This window comes from Dreissena polymorpha, chromosome 1 (assembly GCF_020536995.1).
Source record: "Dreissena polymorpha isolate Duluth1 chromosome 1, UMN_Dpol_1.0, whole genome shotgun sequence".
NCBI classification, from domain to species: domain Eukaryota; kingdom Metazoa; phylum Mollusca; class Bivalvia; order Myida; family Dreissenidae; genus Dreissena; species Dreissena polymorpha.
In genome coordinates, this window is record NC_068355.1 from 184,615,903 (window position 1) to 184,630,173 (window position 14,271).

At 36.5% G+C, this 14,271-nt stretch overlaps 1 long non-coding RNA gene across 5 annotated transcripts; it reads right to left on the reverse strand.

The window, feature by feature from the left end:
• Nucleotides 1–550: 550 nt before the first annotated feature.
• Nucleotides 551–12,107, reverse strand: LOC127864243 (uncharacterized). 5 transcript variants are annotated; one of them, XR_008041625.1, is made up of 5 exons: nucleotides 9,401–12,107; nucleotides 6,031–7,806; nucleotides 5,449–5,537; nucleotides 4,617–4,761; nucleotides 551–4,176 (listed from the first exon to the last, which is right to left on the reverse strand). It is a non-coding gene; the product is annotated as an uncharacterized LOC127864243 (long non-coding RNA). The 5 variants fall into 5 exon arrangements; XR_008041624.1 differs by having other exon boundaries at nucleotides 6,031–7,814; XR_008041627.1 differs by having other exon boundaries at nucleotides 6,031–7,475; nucleotides 7,606–12,107.
• Nucleotides 12,108–14,271: the final 2,164 nt, after the last annotated feature.

Sequence of the window (14,271 nt, forward strand, 5' to 3'; positions counted from 1 at the left end):
GATAGTGGTCAACATTTGTCTTAAATAATCCTAAGTTCCACATTGAATCAAGTACATAAAAAAAAATTAATCACATATTTTATAAAACGTTCTGCCTGACACACTTAACCTACTCTCAATAGGAGTGGGCTTCGTCTACTGAAAATACCAATCATGGCGTGAAATGTACGTGTGCACAGATTAACGTGTACGTTTTAAAGTTTGTCATTCCCATGAATTAGTGACTTGTTCCTATATGATTAAGTACGTCATTCAATTGACTTACTTTCTCATTCTCACGGGTAAGCTTTTTCATTCTCATTACAAAGTTATCTCGTTCCCACTACCTTATTAATCATGGGAACAACATAACAAGTCTTTTGAGCGACATACATAATATCTGCATGAAGAACAATCCCCAAGTGAAGATCTGTCAGAATAGTTATTAAGGGTTTGAAAGGTATCCGAGTCTGACCAATGTATGACGGGGGACAAACGAAAAAACGGAGAGACAGACCAAATCACAATATGCCATCGCCAAAAGGAAATTTATATAGAAGTGAGGAAACAATTAACATACATTTTTTATTTACTATAACAACATTTGTTTCACAGTACAACAAGATTCCTGCTCTATGCATGGCTATATACATTAAATGGAGTGAAACAACAAGAAATGGATCAGCAAATCACATACATTAACATGATTATATCCCTAAACATACCAAAACTACAATGATACTATATTAAATGACATGTGCTATGTCTTAAAAAAAAACAACAATTAATGTGCACCAAACTACAGAAATTATTCAATTCAATAACACAAACATTATAGCCATGCAAAGGCAATTATTAATCCCTGATAAAGTCCTGATCGTTAGTGATACACAATCAATGGTTAAAAGACCTGGTGGTACGTTGCATAAAGTTTTCTTTATTCAACAAGTTTTGCTTTTGCAAAATGTTAATTTGGGATAATCGAACAAATTAAGACATGATTTTGAACCTTAAATCTACTTTTACCAATATAGTTTATTGCTTAAAAATATGTTGTTTATATATTATAGAAACAATTTTATTATAGCTAAATATACATACAAATAAACAAAATATATTTTTGTTCGAAATAAAAAATTGATATCAAAAATTTGAAATATTACACAATTTTGTCTAATAAAAAGCTGTGTATAATTGTTCAACAACAAAGCAGACATGTTTAATGCAAAGCAAGCTGAGTATAAACAACCACTATGTATGGAATCCAATCATAAGACATCAGATGAGATGGGAGTTTTACGGAACCTGGCCGCAGTGAATGTGCGTCAACGACATTTAATGTGGAGCAGTCAACATTAAAACAGCTTTTACAAAACTTGTAAACAATCAACTAAAAGCAATCATTCAAAACTGGAAAATAGTCACAATCAATTTACAGCTATAATTCAAAATTAGACACCTTAACAAGCAACAACAAGTTAATAAATAAATTTTAATATATTAACACATATTGCCTCAGTGTTAAAATATACTATGTGATATTGTATGAGAACATGCACTTATAATAGTCAAAATACCAAATTTTTAGCACTGTATGGCCAATTTTGGCAATTAAAATATGATGAATTTTAATTGATGCCATACTGGTGAATTTGGTATAACGCATAGAAATAAACAATTATGCAAACCATATTTCTTTAGCGATTATGGAATGAATATAGTATATAGTTTATAGTGTCGAATAATTAAAAAAAAAGATTCAATGTTCTTGTTACGTTGAGAGGTACAATTATACTCTAACAAGGGAGACGACTTTTATTTAGTATAACACAGTTGCTCTCCCTTGAGTCGTTCTTCACTGTTTTCCAAATTTCCAGATAGCAGTTGCTTAATTATATTAACTAAAAAGCTTGACATACAACAAGGTGTTTCTAATCCTTAAAGTATATTATTATGTTAATAATCTGATATTCTGCATATCTTAATTTACTATACAGGTTAATGTGCTCATTCATCCAAAGCAATTCTTTTTCTCTATTGCCTGATATGTAAATGATGTTTAATATGAAACAATTTTGTACAAATGAATTCAAACAGTGAATGTATCTGTTTGAAATGGCAATATTTTATGAATACTGTACAAACAAAAACATTAGCTTTGCAGTTGATCTATTTACAAATGACAAAATAAACTTATATACAGAGACACATAAATCTGTGTAACGTTATTCACTTATTACATTAGAAAAGCTGGTCGCAAATGTGTACATACACATATCTAAAGCATAATGTACTTTTAGAGCTAGAATGCAAATGTCAACACAAATAATGAGCATGTCAGTATATGATACAACAAGAACAATCTACAACCATATCTAGGATCATTATTCATGAAAATACTCACTTTGAAACAAAATTACTTGTGGAGGAATTACTATCATATTTTCAACAATGAAAGCATACTTTTTAAATAATTAAACAAACTCCATTACAGTTAAGATGCACTTCTAAGTTTTACTTTATTTAAATAGTTTTTCCATTAATGTGTGCATTAATGATCGAAATATTATGCATGTACATTCACACAATTTTTATAACGCGCTTAACTATTGTTAATATTAAACAAAGTATCTGTTGTCAATAAATAAATTGATAATTAACAGAAGGTTAATATAGTTTGAATAAATCAAATTATTATTTGATATTTTACTATTACATCACTACATGAAATTCTTGATAAAATACTGCCTAAAAAGAGCAAACTGATGATAAATGTACACGGACAGAATGACAGAGAGATCAAAATAGAAGCATCACAATTATGAATCGTTCTGATCAATTATTTTACCTAGCACATATTGCTATTTTATAGGTAAAAACTAAAAATAAGCATGTCTTGTTTATACAATAAATAAGTTAAATATTGTCCAAGGTATCAGCATTATTTAAACAACTTTGTGAAGGCTTAAAATCAATGTTTAAAAAAAACCAATTGTAACATATTTTTGTCTGTCTGTTTACGATAATCAGGATAAAGCTATATAGTCAGTTTCTGAATACAGACAAAATAGTAGTACTTGCATTATTTAGCTCTTGAAATAAAACTTTAAATTACTGCTATTACTGAGTTTCCCCTTATCATATTGGTCTATTTACCAATATATAACAAAATACTTAATCATCAAGATACTGTCAGTATTATTATACCCATACAATATGAAATGAAGATTTTTCTTCCCATACAATCAGACTGTACACACGAGACAAAGTTGCTGGTCATAGGACATGGCTGGTAAAAACACTTGGCTGGTCACATGACTTGGCTGGCCAAAGAACTAAGCTGATCCTAAAACTTGACTGGTCACTTGACTTCGCTGGTCACAGGACTTGGCTGGTAACAGGACTTGGCTGGTCACAGGACTTGGCTGGTAACAGGACTTGGCTGGTCACAGGACCTGGCTGATCATACAACTTTGCTTGGACTTGACTGATCACAAAAATTTGGATGATCACAGGACTTGGCTGGGAGCAGAACTTGGATGGTCATATAACTTGGCTGATTGCATGACTTGGATGATGACTTGACTTGGCTGGCCACAAGACTTGACTGATCATAAGACTTTGCTGATCACATGACTTGGCTGACCACAAGACTTCGCTAGCCGCAGGACTTGACTAATCAAAGACTTGTCTGATTACAGGGCTTGGCTGATCTAAAGACTTGGCTGGTCACAAGACTTGGCTGGTCACAGGACTTGGCTTGTAACAGGACTTGACTAATCACAAGACCTGGCTGATCACAGGACTTGTCTGATCACATGACTTGGCTGGCCACAAGACCTGGCTGATCAAAGGACTTGTCTGATCACAGGACTGGACTGGCCACAAGACGTGTCTGGCCACAGGACTTGGCTGATCACAGGACTTGGCTGGTCTTATTGTGCTTTGTCATTCCCTCATTTTTGTCTTAACAGTGACAGGTATTTTCCTTCCTTCCCAATATTTCAAGATGAGGAATTCCATCGTAAATGCTCAGGATTGCCAGTCTTTTAAGATGCCAAAGCAGGCACTTATTGACTATCATGCTTAAATTGTATGTATAAATGATCTTCAAAGGCATGCATGGCGTCAAGCTTATGACAAGTGCTGTACCAGGTTGTCCTTTTGATTGGCCGGTTTAATTACATCGATTGGGATCTGAAATAAAGGAAGGTATGTAAATTTAATTTCAGTTCATTATTCTGATTTTATTACTTAGGAAAGCAATAACAAAGAACAAAACTGGCATATGGTGCTAAGCTTCTTTGATTTGAATTTATAAATAGGTGGTCCGAGATATATTCCTTAATTATTAAATATTTACGGCAAAATAATATGAACATGTAATAAAAAAAAGAGTTTTTTATCTCCAATTCCACTAATGCAAAAGGAAGCTAATATAAAATACACAACAGTACACGTCCACATGCTGATCAACATGTTTGGAGAGTTGCATAACAATATAAGAAATATTTTTTGAGGTTATATATGCCACACAACCTGACAGGCGGACAAACGTTTAGATGGACCAGCGTTCCTTTAAACTGTCTCTGAAAGTAGGTATTTACAAAAAGCCTACACACGTCTCACAAACTCACAAATGTTCTATGTGCAGGGTGTTCACAGGCAGCAGGTCAGGTAACATGGAGAGGAGAGAATCTCAATACATTGACAGCTGCTGGCTTGAAAGCTGTGACTGTAACTGCATCCAGAACAAACTTAACGCCTTGATATTCGGGTTGTCTGGAAAAAGTAGATTGTGTGTCAAACTTGACAGATAATTGTGCAAATATGTCAAGCATTTTTTGCATTATAGAAATTGTCTTTGTCAACCATAAGCTTCCATATTGCTTAGCCAACATAAACAGATTTGAACAGAACCAATTTTGTGGCAACAACGTTTTTGAGATGGAAAGCTTCTGAAAATAATATAGACATGCAATGCAATCATTTTATATCAACAGAGAATATGTGTTGAGTTAATTTCAGTATATTATTAAATTTTATTTCACAGGTGGTTATAGAGAAACATATATGTTCACCAGGTGCATAGCAATGGGGGAAAGGGACTTTCTCTTAATCCCGGAGTGTAATAAATATCCTAATATTTCATCACTTTACATTGGCAATACTTAAAAATACATGAAAATAGCTCAGATATCATGTCTTTGCGTAATACTGTATTAATGTGGGATCTTAGTCAAGTGGTGGGATGCTGGTCTAGGAATCGAAAGGTCCCAAGGTAGAATTCTGCTCAGACCACAGAACTGTGCATATCAAAAAATTAATCCCATTCTTGTTCTATTGGGTACCTGTGAGGGAAATGAGCAAATCTGCTGTGGTTGCATACTGTGCAGAATGTAAACGGACAACTAATATCCCAGTGATCTGGTGCCACAGTGTACGTTTTGCAAAGGTTAGGGGACTTACCTATTGATATGAAGTGGCTGAGTTGGAGTTGTTAGGTTATTTTTCTGTGAACAGAAAACCAGCTCTTTGCGCATCACTGACATATGTCCCTGTAAACCAAATAATTAATGCATTCTGAAATAGCATCAGTTATATTTGAGGTCAGTCAATGTTGTTTGATTAAATAATATAAGAAATACATTATGTTTGAAGGCTCTTGATACAAATGAGGTATACAATAAACACTTCAAACACATACAACCTAATATATACTGTACACTTGATACAATAATTTTTCATCCATATCTAACCAATCTGCATTAAGTTACGTGAAACTCCAAAAGGGTTGGACGGACATAAGGAAGAATGGAAGGACGGAGAGAATTCTACAACCTCTATGACCTCCCCCCTGCACCCTTTCAAGTTACAAGGCAATACAAAATGGCAACGATTTTGAATATTTACAATTACGTAATGAATTAAGTTTAAGTTAGCAGCAATAATAGAGTATTACCGATGTAGAACAAGCACACACTATTGAAATAACATTTTGAGTAGTAACACACTGCACATTATACAAGGTAAATTACAGGATCAATGTACCTTGTAGAAGAGGTAATATCAGCCCACTTAGCAGGAAAGTTTGGAGCCCCAGCTTTAGACTGGCTGCACCTATCCGGGCCCAGCTTACCAAACAGCCTGTTGTTCAGCTGGGTACCGATCTATGACTGCATGGGATCCTGTAGGAACCGGCTCTTAAAAAAAATTCAGGAACTTACATAAATATTGAAGGGAATAATTGTATAATGTGCTGAAGTCGTTTAAATAATTGTTTTGCTAAAATTAAATAAAATTTAACAAGTATTTACAGCGGATTTTATATGCAAGGATAAACGCTTCGTTCAAGGGCTGAATTTCGGCCGAAACGTAGACAAAACTATGACTTGACCTTCTATGTTTAAACCTGATCAATTGCTATTTGCTATTTATTTATCAAGTTGATTAATTTTAAAAACACCTACTTACCATTTGATGCTTGGACCTTTTTCTTAAGCAGGCACATAAAAGGACAGATGTTAAGTGAACTATATGTGCCTCATTCTGGGAAAATAGGGCTTAATGTATGTGCATTCTGCACAGGCTAATCTGGGATGACACTTTAATAGGGCTTAATGTATGTGCAATCTGCACATGCTAATCTGGGATGACACTTTAATAGGATTTCATGTATGTGCAGTCTGCACAGGCTTATCTGGGATGACACTTTAATAGGGCTTAATGCATGTGCAGTCTGCACAGGCTTATCTGGGATGACACTTTAATAGGACTTAATGTATGTGCAGTCTGCACAGGCTAATCTGGGATGACACTTTAATAGGACTTAATGTATGTGCAGTCTGCACAGGCTAATATGGGATGACACTTTAAAAGGACTTCATTTATGTGCAGTCTGCACATGCTAATCTGGGATGACACTTTAAACGAATAAATGTATGTGCAGTCTGCACAGGCTTATCTGTGATGACACTTTAATAGGACTTAATGTATGTGCAGTCTGCACAGGCTAATCTGGGATGACACTTTAATAGGACTTAATGTATGTGCAGTCTGCACAGGCCAAACTAGGATGACACTTTAATAGGACTGTATGTATGTGCAGTCTGCACAGGCTAATCTGGGATGACAATTTAAAAGGACTTAATGTATGTGCAGTCTGCACAGGCTAATCTGGGATGACACTTTAATAGGACTTAATGTATGTGCAGTCTGCACAGGCTAATCTGGGATGACACTTTAAAAGGACTTAATCTATGTGCAGTCTGCACAGGCTAATCTGGGATGACACTTTAATAGGACTTAATGTAGAAGCAGTCTGCACAGGCTAATCTGGGATGACAATTTAAGCACATACATGAAGCCCCATATCCCAGAACACCGCTAAGATACTACTTATTGTTCTTGTTGCTGCTGCTGCTGCTGCTGCGACTGGGCCATAGACAGAGATGGAGCGAGTCCCTACGCCAAAGTTGCCACCCCAAACCCGAGAACTGCAGACAATAACTGTTGTTGAATGGCGTCAAATGCATACTGCTCTCCAGGCCTAAGGTTAACATTATTCGAGAACAACATATCGAGGTCAGTCACATTAACGGATGTATCACTCAACGCCTGCTCTACCTGTTGGATCAGATCGTTTCAGTTCGAGCGACTTATCCGGCCTAATTTGTCGACGCCCATCATCCAATTGTTGCTAAGCGACATTGATGCTGAGATGGAAGTCGAACTCACCAAGGCTCTGCTGTTGGAAGTGTTGATGTACCCAACATGGGAGGATATATTGATAGGAGGCTTGGTAGTCTGACCCAAGATGTCTTCGTGCTGAATTTCTTAAGCGAGTTGTAGTATTAGTGCAAGAAGTCGATTTGTCATCGACTTATACAACTTCTGACCAATTTTGGTGAAGATTGGATAAAAACTACTTGACTTAGAGAGCGGACAACATGGTGAGGTTTAAAACACACAAAGTGACCCTGTGATCTAGTTTTTGACCCGGCATGGCCCATGTTCGAACTTGACCTACACATCATCTAGTTACAACTTCTGACCAAGTGTGGTGAAGATCGGATTTAAACTACTTGAAATAGAGAGCGGACACCATGCTCAATGTGTAAAACGTACTAAGTGACCCTGCGACCTATTTTTTGATCTGGCATGGCCCATAATCGAACTTGGCCTTCAGATCATCTAGATAAAACCTCTGACCAAGTTTGGTGAAGATCGGATGAAAACTACTTGAATAAGAGAGAGGACACCATGCTGAATGTTAAAAAACGCACTATGTGACCCCGTGACCTAGTTTTTGATCTGGCATGGCCCTTGTTCAACCATGGCCTTTAGATCATCTAGATAAAACGTCTGACCAAGTTTGGTGAAGATCGGATGAAAACTTCTTGAATAGGAAAGAGAACACCATGCTGAATGTTAAAAAAACGCACTAAGTGACCCGTAGGCCCATGTTCGAACTTGGCCTTAAGATCATCTAGATGCATCTTCTGACCAAGTTTGGTGAAGATCGGATGAAAACTACTTGAATTAGAGAGCGGACAACATGCTGAATGTTTAAAACGCACTAAGTAACCCCGTGACCTAGTTTTTGACCCGGCAAGGCCCATGTTCGAACTTGGCCTAGACATCATGTAGATACAACTTCTAACCAAGTTTGGTGAAGATCGGATGAAAACTACTTGAATTAGAGAGCGGACACTTTATACGGACCGACAGACAGACCGACTGACCGACAGACAAGTTCACTCCTATATACCCCCCTAAACTTCGTTTGTGGGGGTATAATTAAGCCAGTTATTCTGATAAAAAACTTTAAAATGTGCTATAACTAGGGGCTTGCTCTGTGCAGTGTTTATTCTAACCATTTTTGGATTGGGACAATTCGTAAAAAATCAACGTGTTTTGAATTAAATTTGGAAAATGGTTGTAGATTTTGCTAAACATAATTTAAAAATTGAGAATAAGTGGTATCAAGATAAATTGCACTTAGGTTCAACTTATAGAGCTGCATAAGGAACCAAACTCAATTTGTACCTATTTAAACATTGTTTGGGGTCAAACCTTGAATTGAGAACTTTAGCCAGTAATTATGGAAACAATAAACTGTTTAAGATTAGGAATGGGACTCAATTTTGGACCCAAATTTCGACAAAATGAATAACACTGTATGATCTCACCTGAAGCTCAAGAAGCTGAGCTGATATGCTGGCCTCGCTAATATTGCCAAAGGCTGAATTTGAGTTCTGATTAACTCAATGTTGCAACCTATCAAAACATTCTTTTTCTTCTGGGAAACCATGAATTGAGAACTTAAGCCAGTTATCATAAATATAGACTTTTTGAGATAAGAATGGGGCTGAATTTTGGCCCCAATTTCAACAAAATAATTAACACTGTAAGGTCTCACCTGAAGCTCTAGAAGCTGAGATGACATGCTGGCCTTGCTGATATTGCTAAGAGACGAGTTTGAGTTCTGCTTTCTTCAGGTTGCGAGTCCAAGGGCCTACTGGACCACACAACAAAACTGCTGTTATTTTTTAAAGCCTTCTCTTGCATCAATTCAATGCGAGGCCTTTTGGACTCGGAGTGCTAAGTGCTCATAACAAAACCAGACGTGTTCACTTTAAGCACCTTGTTCAAAATGGTGGGCGTAATTTGCGTCTGTGGCCCACCCCATGGATGTATGGATATCTTAGTGTTTACAACAAAGTCTTTACTGCCTTTCTGTGTCAGCATGGATGTATTGTGCTCTGGGTGTTTACAACCAAGTCTTAACTGCCTTCCTGTGTAATCATGGATGTATTGTGCTCTGGGTGTTTACATCCAAGTCATTACTGCCTTTCTGTTTCAGCATGGATGTATTGTGCTCTGAGTTCACAGCAAATTCATTACTGCCTTTCTGTTTCAGCATGGGTGTATCGTGCTCTGAGTTCACAACCAAGTCATTACTGCCTTTCTGTGTCAGCATGGATGTATTGTGCTCTGGGTGTTCACAGCATAATCATTACTGCCTTTCTGTGTCAGCATGGATATATCTTGCTCTGGGTGTTCACATCATAGTCATCACTTCCTTTCTGTGTCAGCATGGATATATCTTGCTCTGGGTGTTCACTGCATAGTCATGACTGCCTTTCTGTTTCAGCATGGATGTATTGTGCTCTGGGTGTTCACAGCAGTCATTACTGCTTTTCTGTGTCAGCATGGATGTATTGTGCTCTGGGTGTTTACATCCAAGTCATTACTGCCTTTATGTGTCAGCATGGATGTATCGTGCTCTGAGTTTACAGCAAAGTCATTACTGCCTTTCTGTGTCAGCATGAATGTATCGTGCTCTGAGTTCACAGCAAAGTCATAACTGCCTTTCTGTGTCAACAAGGATGTATTGTGCTCTGTGTTCACAACCAAGTCATAACTGCCTTTCTGTGTCAGCATGGATGTATTGTGCTCTGTGTTCACAGCCAAGTCATTACTGCCTTTCTGTGTCAACAAGGATGTATTGTGCTCTGTGTTTACAACCAAGTCATAACTGCCTTTCTGTGTCAGCATGGATGTATTGTGCTCTGTGTTCACAGCCAAGTCATTACTGCCTTTCTGTATCAGCATGGATGCATGGTGTTCTGTTCTCACAGCCAAGTCATTACTGCCTTTCTGTGTCAGCATGGATGTAGTGTGCTCTGTGTTCACAGCAAAGTCATTACTGCCTTTCTGTGTCAGCATGGGTGTATCGTGTTCTGTGTTCACTGCCAAGTCATTACTGCCTTTTCTGTGTCAGCATTGGTGTATCGTGTTCTGTGTTCACAGCCAAGTCATTACTGCCTTTCTGTGTCAGCATGGATATATCTTGCTCTGGTTGTTCAAAACCAAGTCATTACTGCCTTTCTGTGTCAGCATGGATGTATCTTTCTGTGGGTTTTCACAGCATAGTCATTACTGCCTTTCTGTGTCAGCATGGATATATCTTGCTCTGGGTGTTCACTGCATAGTCATTACTGCCTTTCTGTGTTAGCATGGATGTATCTTTCTGTGGGTTTTCACAGCATAGTCATTACTGCCTTTCTGTGTCAGCAAGGATATATCGTGCTCTGGGTGTTCACAGCATAGTCATGACTGCCATTCTGTTTCAGCATGGATGTATTGTGCTCTGTTTTCACAGCCAAGTCATAACTGCCTTTCTGTGTCAGCACGGGTGTATCGTGTTCTGTGTTCACAGCCAAGTCATTACTGCCTTTCTGTATCAGCACGGATGTATTGTGCTCTGGGTGTTCACAACCAAGTCATTTCTGCCTTACTGTGTCAGCATGGATGTATCGCGCTCTGTGTGTTCACAACCAAGTCATTACCGCCTTTCTTTGTCAGCATGGATGTATCATGCTCTGGGTATTCACAACCAAGTCATTATTGCCTTTCTTTGTCAGAAATATTGCCAAAAGTCCGTTCTATTATGATATTCAGGCCGCTGAGAGGACAATCTGGGGCAGTCAGTAACCCTACTGTTGTTCAAACTATTAACAGCAGATGTATCCCACTAGGAAAGCTTACGCTTTTATTGTTCCTTGATTTTCTTCCGTTCAATTTCTGTATGTCCCATAAAGATTGGAACAACTTATTGAATTTCTTATTCTTCATGATATTTGTTGTGATGTCCAACAGCAACAACTGACTGTTAGCGTTACCATAACTACTGCTATAACTGTTTGTGTCTGTAACACTTGTCCCTTTCAGGCCCACGCGGAACTCTAGCTTAACAAAACTACCCAGGCTTATGTATGGAAAACGTGACGTGGGCATTGCGTTTGTTCAGAACAGAATCATGCTCAGAATTTCCTGCAGAACGGAGTTGTTCAAAGATGCTGACTTTTTGAGGCAGGCGGTCAAGAGGGAGGATTTAGAAGTCAAGGGAGGGGAAAGGTCGTTCTGGACTGGGGCTCCTGCAGGCGGGACTAGTGCGGTTGCTGGGCCAACTCGATATCAATGCTGGTGCTCTGCTGAAAACAACAACAACACAGTGGACGATAGGAACTTGTTGCAAATTATTTTACAATCTATCACAAATTATGCCTCTTGACTGGCTGGGAAGGTTTTCAACAACATGAATTTCTAATCTGGCATTTTATTGGTTCCTTGTTCTTAATAGCATGATATGGCACGCCTGAACCACAAAAAAGAGAAAAACTAAGTTTAAGTAACTTAAACTTAGTTTTTCACTACTTAAACTCAATTTAAGTAACTTAATTCGAATTAACGCTACTAAATGCATTAAGTAGTTAAGAAGAGTTATTTTCTATTTATGTGAGAAAAATGAATTAAGCAGAGAAAAACTTAGTTTAACTCGTTAAGTGCGCCCGAACAACAAAAATTGATTTTAATTACCGTTAAGTTACTTAAATTGCATTTAACGCTGCTTAAAATTAATTTAAGTGCTTTCGCATCGTTAATTGTATTTAATTATTACTTAAGTAATAAAATTTTTACTTAAGTTGAATTATTAATTATCGTTAAGTCAAAACTCGCGTCCGAAAATAAGCATATGAAACAAGCGTTTTGATTGGTTGTCAGGTTTGTTAATAAATTCAGGCCCGAGGTCGGAAGAAAAAGATTGCCATGTGGTACGAGCAAAAAATACAGATATTATAAATTTGGATTAGAATCTTAAGTCAGCTAAAATTTGTTTTAGTCTGGAATAACATTCAAAACACCCTTTCATCATCAAATTTTGCTGACAGTCAGTAACTATGCAATAAACATCAAAAACGATCCGCCCGTCTATATATTTCCGGGTCATATCGCATTTACGTGTAGTAATAACTTGTCTTGTATACGAGTAGTCATACCAGCTTGTATGTAGAAACTGGGACTATATTATATGTCCCAGGTAGAAATTAAAGATTATATCGTGTCACCGAATCCAACTTAATTATATTCTATACATGTAAATTTTGGCTTTGATTTTAGTATTTAAATGGAAAAAAACAGTCTCCAGTATCTCAGTATTGGCAGTGAACTTATAAGTAAACAATCCCAAAAAGTACACATATCAGAAATTACCCAGGTGATATTTTAAGTCTGAGTGCACTATTGTCTTTTAAAATAATTTTAAATGTAAAAAAAGAAAAAAATGTACTGTTAACATATTATTTAGAAACATATCTAACTTAAGTGTTCTGATTTTTCCCCTTTAGAAATAAATAGTTTAGACAGAGACATATATTCAGTATATATTCCCAGTTTAGATATTAATTAAAAGAACTAATGTATGCATTTGTTAAATGTCATTCGTTCTTCCGAAATATTATCCTATATTGTTTGATGAGATTCAAAATAAACCTAATTAAGAATTTAATTGTTGTTTTAGTGCAGCAGTTAACAATTTATATGTTTTTATGAGTGTGTAAATATTGCAATGTTAACAAACGAATCCATAATACAGTATTAAAAATGTCATGAGGATCAGTGATTGCTCGTTAATTGTCTTTCATATCCTGTATTTGTTATTTCAGTTCCCTTTTTAAAAACAACCAACATTTTGTTGTTGTTTTAACAGTATTGGTAATTGTCTAGTTAATTGAAGGGTACCCCTTGATTACACATGGGTTGTTTTCTTAAAAAGAAGGCCATATGACATTCCACAAGCTAAGTCATAGTATGGCTTCATCTTTTTCTTATAAATAAACCACCACTCAATTGCTTGATCATAATTATCCTGAATTCAAGATGTCAGTTGGTAAGTAGCAATTTTATTTTTTGGGTGTTTTAGTTTTGTCAAAATTTAGTCAATAACATCACTTAAGCCATAACGCTTCGATAAAATGATTAAACAGATATATATTAGGTTAGTATGCAAGTGGAAAGATATTATATGGGATCAGTTACATAGAGACCACACTCCATCCAAGAGAAAAACAGGGAATTTCAAAAAATAGTGGTCTCCACAAGTCATCCAACAAGTCCTTGTGTGAAAAAAAACAGCTAAAAGATGCTGTAATATGGTTATGGGTTAACACTGCTTGTAATTTTCCTGCATGAGAGCTTTTGATAATCATAGTCACATGTTGTTGTTTTTTTTTGTAATGGAATCCTAAAGGAATCCTTTGAATGAAAATAGAATCTTGATCAAAATTGCTTTTATACAGTGAGTTTCATGACCTTTAATAGTTGCCAACAATGTTGAAGAAACTTATTCAAATATTAATGACTTTGAAGTTTCTGACAATCCCTTTAATGAAATAAAATAAATTTAAATAGAAAATTCATATTCGTATTAAAAAAAATAAAAACATT